The sequence below is a fragment of the Balearica regulorum genome, chromosome 1, assembly GCF_011004875.1.
Source record: "Balearica regulorum gibbericeps isolate bBalReg1 chromosome 1, bBalReg1.pri, whole genome shotgun sequence".
NCBI lineage: Eukaryota > Metazoa > Chordata > Aves > Gruiformes > Gruidae > Balearica > Balearica regulorum.
This window is the reverse complement of record NC_046184.1, coordinates 137,624,920-137,634,148: the sequence shown is the minus strand read 5'-3', so window position 1 is coordinate 137,634,148 and position 9,229 is coordinate 137,624,920. Positions and strand designations below refer to the sequence as shown.

Here is a 9,229-nt window from a genome sequence, read left to right as displayed (position 1 = left end):
AAGAAGGATTCCTGGTAAAACTCAGAAATCAAAGACTATGATTAATTAATCTTTGTAAGGTCAAAAGTAAACAAAACTCTCTCAGAGACAATCTGAAGTATTAGGACCTTATCCATCAGTGCAGCTGCTCAGCCCTGACTATGAAGTCAAGCAGAGGCTCCAGAGCAGGATCTCCTACAAAAATCTCCAACACTCCTGTTCTTGCTGAGAGGCTAGAGATAGAGGACTGGGGAGCTGAACAGTTTGAATAAGGCTGTTCCAGATTCTGCTTCTCATTTACTACTATTCACCACTGAAGTGGTGCAAACTGGGAGAGAGCTTCTGAATATGGAGGGATAGACACCGGTTTGGAACACTCTTTTTAGATCGTTCTCCAGAATCAATGAACAGAAACCCCTTTTCTAATGTGAACTAAAGGCAAGAGTCCAGCTGCAATAAAAACATGGTCCAGGTCAAGTCTGAAAAGCATCAGCTGGATCATTGTGCACTACTCAATCTTGGAAATTGCTCTTCACACACCAGTTACGAGTTGTACTGAATCTCTCTGATCACAGCATGGATCTAGCCCATAATGTTGCAGAATTTCCACAGAAAATGTGTGAAGATAAGGCCTGATGCAAAAAAGTGCTGAGCAAAATCTGTTGCTCATGACACCTATTCAACAAGAGTGCAAATAGGGCCCATTATGTATCTGGGAGCAATTCAAATGGAAATAATGAGAAACCTATGTGCTAGACTTAGGGAGGAAAAATGGAAAGTTACTGTATGGGAACAGAAAAGAAAACCTTCAAATTTGGCACCTTTCACCTGGGTTTTTTTTTTTTAGGAAAAAAATAACAAAAGTTATAGCAGAGGATATTCTAGACAAAAAGTAATATTAAAAGTAGATAGTGCATTAAAAGTAATCACAAACATGCATAGTAACTCAACCGACCTTGCCTTGTTCAGGCAAAAGCCCATCCACCAACAGAGTATTCCTTGCCTGAAAAGCATGCTGGATTGACCCTTCTTCTATAACATAAGGCAAGATTCAGTTCAAGATTAGGGCATCTAAAAAGAGACAGAATTAGTAACAGGCTTGCAGTAGCCTGGTGGTAGATGTTTAAACATTGTTTTACATACTATAGGGCCTTCTGCTTGGACCTGCTTCTCCAGAAGATCTCCCATGACTTCTGTGTTATGTCTGCTGGTCCTTTATGGATATGTTGGATGTCCTGGCATGCCTTAGTTGACATGAAACACCTACCTTCAGGCTGAGTTTAGCAACTGATTTTCTCGTGTAGCTCAAACACACACACCTTGATTCATGTCTTAATCCAAGGCTGAATCCTGACTCCATATTGTCCAGTACATCACAGGAAAACAGCCATGGTGACATTACTTGTGGAGTTGTAACAAAACAATAAATCAAGCAAAGAGAAAAAACAGTACTTCGTAACTGCAGTAATGATTGACAATAATTCAGCTGGAGCAATTGCACTGACCTGCAAGAAAAGAAGCGATGAGAGGACCATAAGACAGAAGGGAATTTTGTTGACATTTTTCCCTAAACCACATGATTTTACAAGGAAAACCTTCTCTGAAAGTATAAAATATATGAAATAAAGACCAGGAGGCTTTCTGTCATATTTTTAGTGTTTGGTGTGTCATATTTGCCATTCAGGTATGAGGACAACTCTGAAGACCAGGTGGCACTCGTGATAAAGCTTCACATAGCACAAAGTCCCTAGATATCCATAAAAGAAAGGCCATAGAAACAAAGGTAGGTTGATTGAGGGAAAGTAATAGAGATGTTCACAGAAGAAAGTGTGCAGGACAGATGCATGAATATTATTAGAAAAATTCATGATGAGTCCCCATGGTGAAATGAGCAGCAGGTGCCGGGCTGCTGCCGGGGAAATTAAGCAGGCAGTTTGAAAGGGCAGATAGATACCATAGCCCTGGGACACATTCATTATAGCAGAGGAGATATGAACGCTCCCTTAGCACATGCAATTACACTCTGCTGATTTGAAAACAACTGGTTTTATTGAGAAAAATTTGGCCAAAAAGCCAAAAGAGCTCTTGATATTTTCTGAGGGCAACAACTTTTCTATGAAATAGAAGCACCAGACAAGTCTGGAGCTATTAAAAGAGAGCTTCAGGGAAGGCATTATTCTCAGATTTCAGGACAAGAGCAGTGGAGAGTGCTGGTCAGACAAAATTCCCAAAATCCAGAGAAAGGGTCTTTTTTCTTTGTAGAAGACAGTCATTGAAAAGGAATAAGATGATTTTAATAACACTGGTACCTCTAAAGAACAAATACTTCAGTTTAGATTTTTCTTCAATTTATCTTATAAGGTGGCAAATGAAATCCTATTCTAGCGAAGGTCAAATACTGCTCCCCAAGAGATAAATTGAGAATAAATTCACTGACCTCAGTGGAGCTAGTGTGGATTATACTATTGTGTCATGAAATGAAGGTACAATTTGGTTCTTGCTCTGCTAAGCAAGGGAACTGTCAACTTTATAAATTAATCCAGCTGCATAGCAACAGCCTGCTTTCCCTCATCCAACACACACTCGGCTTTTAATTTCCAAGGAAGCTTTATTTGGGTCATTAAGTGTTTCTGTATTAGCATATTTGCCTTTGACTATAGAAACCAATAATATGGCTTCCCAAAGTAGCAGGCATGTCAGCAGTGAAGGAAGAAAAGGGAAGATCCAGGAGAACAGCTTTTAACCAATGTAAAATGTGTTAGTTATAACTAATTATTTTAATCCATATAGTTACTGGCTGAAAATACAAGATGAGTTGCAAGATTTTATAAATACATCAAAGACTTCTGGTTACATCAAAAGACATTCACATTCTTTATCTATTATGCTTAGGGCTTGAGGTTTCCTTTTCACTCCAGTTGTCATTTTGTCCTTTGAAGAGCAGATGCTCTAAAAGAGCATTGATACTTCAAAAGAAAGTACCTGGTATATGGGGTAGCACTTAGTAAAAATTTTGTCTTACGCTCCTCTCTCCCCATCTTGCCGAAGAGAAACATGAAACTAGTTAATACTTATTGTCAAAAACTCCATCACTATTCTGTTAAAAAGAAAATTCCTTATATTTTGCCCCCCTTCAGCCTGTTTTATACTTGTTTGAGAAATAGGAAAGACCTGGATTCACACCTACTTGGACAGAGGGGTGAAATCATTACCCTTGCACTAGTTTATGTTGCCATGCTTAATGCCATATGTGGGGAACCTTATTGCTGTGTAGTCATCTTCTACTTCAGGAATGGTCAATACATTGAAGAAGGTCAGAATTGCTTACCTGAAGCTGAAATCAAATCAGCATTTTTGAGACCTTTCCCATAAGATTTCAGTGAACTTTGAGTTGGTCCCTCAAATTCTTCATAAGTCAAGCAGAAGTGAGAATTATATCATAGACACATCACAAGGTAAGAATTGCTTTTCCCCATCAGAGAATACTAAAATGGCCATAGAATTTGGAATATAGGGGTGTCAAGAAATGTAACTAATGAGTGGGAGACAATAAAGAGGTAGAGAAAGTTATATAAATGAAGAGCAAACCAGGTCAAAACTTGCCAAAGGGGCAATCCTGCTAAGGAGAGGTTGCTGCAATGATGGACCCAAGCCCTCTCAATTTAAAGTAAAACAGAGGGCAATTCCCACAGAGTGGGAGTTCACTTTGGATGTTTGGACACTCTGGAAAGCAGGACTTATGAAAATGCTGGAGGGCAGTGCAGTGCTGGAACAGGTTCCCAGAGACATTGAGGGATCTTCATCTCCAGAGGATGCCAAGATGTGGCAAAACAGTGCCAGGGCTGACGACTGGCAGTAGCCCAGCTTTTTGAGCTAGATGACTCCAGAGGCTTCCTCCAAACAACATTTCTACAACTGTATGTTTTGGTGACTGAAGGGCAGCATCTGCTTAGTATCACCATGTATTTTCTTGGAATGAATCTTGCTTACAATATGGCAATACTTTGTTCATGCTGAACAAGAAAGGGCACGTCTGGTGTACTGGGGCATGTTTGTACTCAATATAAATCTGTCACATTATTGGCATTTTGTCCAAAATTTGTATAATAGCAAGCTTCCAGTCAGCTTCTCCAAGCATCCTTGACATCTAAGGAAAGGTTTCACAAGGATTTTCAATTCCAGGAATTGCTCCTTTAAGCACAAACAGGAGCTGGCCTTGCAAGTTTTATTTGTTCCCCTAGCCACCCATAACAGTGAATACCTTATCTATTGTATTCATTATTCCAGAGAAATTGCTATTCTTAACAGGAAACAGTCATTAAAAGGAAGTGTAACTATTTCATATTTGTGTGTAAGCTTTTTTTGCTGCCACTCCAACTTCTTATTGGAGTAGGTAGCTACCAGCTTCACCTCTCTGCAGTGGAATTACCACATTTTTTACAGTTCTAGCCTAGAGCAGTTTGAACAATCCTACAATACATCTGATAATTTTAAACAAATTGTTTTTGTAGACAGATAGGATTACTATGAACATCTAGTGTAACCTAAATACTTCACTGAATTAATTTCATCTCTAAGATAATGCATACATATTAGAAAAGCATGCAGTCTTGATTTTAAAATTGCTGCTGCTGTAGCAACTCCCATTATTCTAAATAACGTGTCCCAAAGTTCACCTATTCTGGCTATTGCAATTTTGTATCGTACTTCTAATTTGATTTTATTTAATTTCAGCTTCCATTCACTGTATTTTGTTATGTCAAAGGTTGTCTCTATGTAAATAATATCTAAACAGTGCCACTTAGTTTAGTTTTCAAAGAATTTATAAAAGCACACATTAACAATATGATACTGTCTCTTGTGTGCTTGGAATTATACGAACACTTTAAACATTGAATAGGAAAACCAGTTCAGGTTTCTCTTCTCTCTATTATTACAAGTAAATGAAGATCAAACCAGAATGAGAGAAGAAATCAATGAAAGTACAGTACACATAGGAAAGCTCATTCCCATGAGTTTATAACAATAGTAACATAGGCTGGCTCATTTTTAATTTATATCAAAGGCAATATTTAGGCATCTAGTGCAATTCAGTCAATTGGAGATCAGAGTTTTGTCTGAACGATTTAAGTCTTCTACAAGTTTAGAAAGGGAGGATCCCAGAGGTGCTTCTCTTCTGAGCAATGAGCAGAGGTTTAACCCTCTGACTCATATCAAGTTTAATGCAGATTGTGTCCCCAGATTCCCATTTCTCCCTCCCCCACTTCCACTTGTTAAGGATAGCCTGTGTAAATAATAAGAAAGCAACTGATTTGGTTTGTTTAGGTTCCTATTAATGTCTGAAAGGGGCTATGGTTTGTCTATATAAATATATTAACAAAGGAAATCCCATGGTGGAGAAAGTATTATTTAGGTTAAGGAACTAATATAACCTGGCCATAAAGAAGCTTATGCTGATAATTAGAAGACTTCTAGACATTATTGCAGTGAAGATCTGGAATAGCTTTCTACTTGGAGGCATTAAGGAAAAAAAAAAATCTAATTAGCTGTAAAATAGAGCTTGATCAATTATAAACCTTTGGGGTTACATAATGTGACTGCCAGAAACGACAGGGGACTGAACTCATTGAAGTCCCTCTACTGCTTTGATTCTTACTGGAGTACTTCAACCTCTCTCATTTGTTCTCCTGCCTAGCCAGAATTCCTCGTGTGGGACACCAGCTGTATTGATGACATGAGAGAGAAGAAACAGGACTGATAATTTCATGAGACATTTGAGTTCATTACATCATGTTCCTCTCTGACCCAAGACCTCCAGAGCAGTAGCTTCATCATACTTTTTCACAGCAAAGTGTGCACTTCTCCAATACTGGTGTATCTCTCTACAAGTATGTTCACTAGCTAGGTGTAAATCTGTAGGCACATTTCTACTCTGCCTGACTTCTTCCTCTGCTAATGACATTACCAGCTCAAGACTTGCACAGATTTCTTTGCCCCATGCTTTCCTGAGAAAAAAAAAGCAAGTTTCCTTTGCCTTTTTCCACTGCCATGGGTACACATACCCATTTTGGCATGCTCAGAGTATGACATCCCATCACCTGCACCTCCTACCTGAGACAGCAGGGCCAGCTGCCTGTCTGCACCCTTACTGGCTCATGCCTCCTCTTGCAGTGGAGAGCACCTCTGAATCTGTGACCATGTGTTTTTGTTATACTGTCCTCCATATGGCTTATCAAGCACGTTAATGGTAATGCCAAAGAGAGCTCTCCAGCTGCGTCTGTGTGTCCAGCTGCACACAAAGTAGGCACATACCTGACGGGATTGCCATCATGTAGATACTCTGGGACACCCCAGAGAAGGTAAAGCTTCCCTACCTGACAAAACTTTTGGCAAAGGACAGAGACACAAAACATCCTGTGCCTCTTCTAAGTTCACACACATAAAAATGACAACATGTGGCATGTTTAATAATTTATGTTTACTCTCTTTCTCCCCTACCTTATTGTATCGAGTCATACCTATTAATCTTTGTGAAAATAAGTCTGTGCTATAAAGGAATGTCTGACAAGAAGTTTTATCCTTCATACTTTTCTTAATTTGAAGACTCAGGAATTTTGAAATAGGACAGAACAGGAATTTTGTCTTATTATATCTTAAAGTATTTTAGATTTGGATGGACATGATTACCCTGGAAAGTGCTCTGGGCATGGTATCCTTCAAACCTGCTTTAAGCAGGATCAGATAACTAGCTAGAAAAAAATTACCTGCACTCTTTAAAGCCTTGTCTGTAGGCACTTATCATATTCTGCTCCATGAAATAATGAGGCAGATCACTGCAAGTGTAGACCAGATGGATAAAATAAAATAGCAATTTCTCTTTAGCTATTTGTGCCTTTTACTGCACACTTCTTGGGTTTTTTTTCTGTTAGCCAACTCTAATTTCCTCCTCCCAGCTTGCAGAATCCATTCATTTTAACAGGACATAAGCCACCCTAGAGCCATGAAGTTGAAGAGGTTACAGAATTTAATCAGCTTGTTTACATTATTCATCCTTTTAATTTTTAGCAGCCTACATTTTCTCCATCATTCTCCCAGGGCATCATGGCAGCAGCAAAGCTTTTCCAGACAAAGCTGCCAAGCCTGAGCTTTCAAAAGTTGTCCCTTTACAGCTCGGGATGAATGACACTGTGGTCTTCCTGGAGGAGACTCCAAATTAAAACAGGAACCACTTCAAGCTATAACGACTGTAACGGAAAAAAAAGTTGAACTCACTGTGGAATTAGGATGTCTCCTTGTTTTATGGTCGGTTTGCATGAGGCATATCCCAGGCACCTCACTCCTGGTGCTTGGAGCTCCACTTTTGCAGAGGCCCCTGCCTCCCATGGAGGTTCTCCCCAGAGCCCATGTGCCTTTCTTCTCTGTCCTGCTGCAGCTCTCCTGGACAAGCAGTGACTGTCGCTGCCATGCAGGGTTTACCCTGGAGCAAAGGGGCCCAGGGGATATTGTTATTCTTTATCTTCCACTTGTAACATAGCCAACTGCCATGGCAGAGAAGATTTTGGGAGGATGGGCACAGGGGAGAATGCACTCACAAGTGTGACATGTAAGGAGCTCATGGGAAGGGATAAAAAGCCCCTTCTTGGATCCAGAAAGTATAACAAGAAACTAAGCAAAATAAATCAAGAAAGCTTTGGAGAAAATCAGAATTGTTATTCTCTAAAAGAAGAATTCCAATCTCTGATGCAGAGATTTGGGATTTTGCAGTGCATAGCCCATGACTGTCAAAAATGCAACTGTTTGTGAAGTAACGACCATCTGAGGAGCAACCTTCTAGCGCTTCAAGCTATAAAAACTACAGATGTCAGGAGTATCTTAAAGGGAAATAGCTTTACGAATGAAGTGTTTGTAGAAATCTTGTTGAGACATACCACGCTGAAGATAAATCAATGCAATCATTCCTGGAAAGCCTGGCTGACAAATTTCCCTATCGCATAGTTTGTGGGGATAGCATAAAATGTTTCCTGCCTTACTCATGCAAACATTCTGGGTAATTTCAGTACGACCCAGACTAAATCTCGGAATAAGGAAAATAGGAATCAGCCAAGAGTTTTCTAATGCTTAGGAAAATTCCCCAGGACTTAGAAGGAGATGTCCCCAGGAGTCAGAAAGAAAATTATAACTCTTTTAAGGTAGCCTAGAATATAAGATGTAATGCTTGTTATGGGCTTTTCAGGGGAATTTCAAATTTGATAGAAAAAGTGTCATTTTGGTTAGATTCACTAGCTGCAGAGTGCAATTTCTGCATTGATTTTGGTTGTATAGGTTTTCTTCCATATTATGGAAACAGCCTTCTAAGAAGACAAAAATGACACATAAAAGAATATGACATATAGTAACTGAAAAATTATGTGTCTCAGTCTCACATGCATTAAGCTGATATAACTAGACTCTTATTTACAAACCGTTTAAGATCTTCAGCGAGAGGTGATACAGTTGCATATCACAGACAATAAATACATGTACTGAGAAGGAGGTTAGGCGCAGCTGCAAAACTGCTAAACTACTCAGCAGACAGCATGGTTCTTCTGTGAAGTTTCTGTTCCTTCCAACCAGTGGTGAATCAAAGCAATGCTTAAGCAAATGGGCAGCCACCATTTATCCCGTTTAGGGAACATGACAGCCCATGCAGATTGGAAGTGTATTTTTACTGCTGAAAGTATCATTCTTTCAGCATAGAGAAAGTTCTGTTCGCAATGAGTTATCTGTTCTGTAGCAGCCTGGTGCCCCTAAAATGCAAGCTACCAGCAGTTTCCGGCAGTGAGCCGGATGCGGAGGACAGCTGAGGGGAATGCCGGGAGGAGCCAGGCTCCGAAGAGGCAGTGTGGAGAGAAAGGATCTGGCAGTGGGGAACCGTGACGCCAGCCCTGGAAACCACACATGGGGAGACACTTCCCAGCACTTGCAGTCACATCCTTTCCAAGGAGATCAGCAGTTCTTGTTATTGACTTCCTTTAGGACTTCAGTAAGCACCGAAACGTTTCTTCCATCCACTGTTAAATCAACTGCAGAAACAGAAAATGTCTCAGAACCCCTTGGGATTGCTTGTTGGCTATCTAAGCAAAGACACGGTATTATATAGCTGTGGGTATTGAGCCCTTTCTTCAGTTTTATTTTATTACTCATATGTAAAGTTGTATCATGCTGGTTGCTTGCCCTAAGCCACACGGTAAGAATTAAAAAAGGAAAGAAA

General features: G+C 39.8%; 1 long non-coding RNA gene across 1 annotated transcript; it reads right to left on the bottom strand.

The window, feature by feature from the left end:
• Window positions 1–6,985: 6,985 nt before the first annotated feature.
• On the bottom strand, window positions 6,986–9,029 carry LOC142600135 (uncharacterized). Its single transcript, XR_012833592.1, has 2 exons — window positions 8,442–9,029; window positions 6,986–7,223 (listed from the first exon to the last, which is right to left on the bottom strand). It is a non-coding gene; the product is annotated as an uncharacterized LOC142600135 (long non-coding RNA).
• Between the last annotated feature and the right edge of the window lie 200 nt (window positions 9,030–9,229).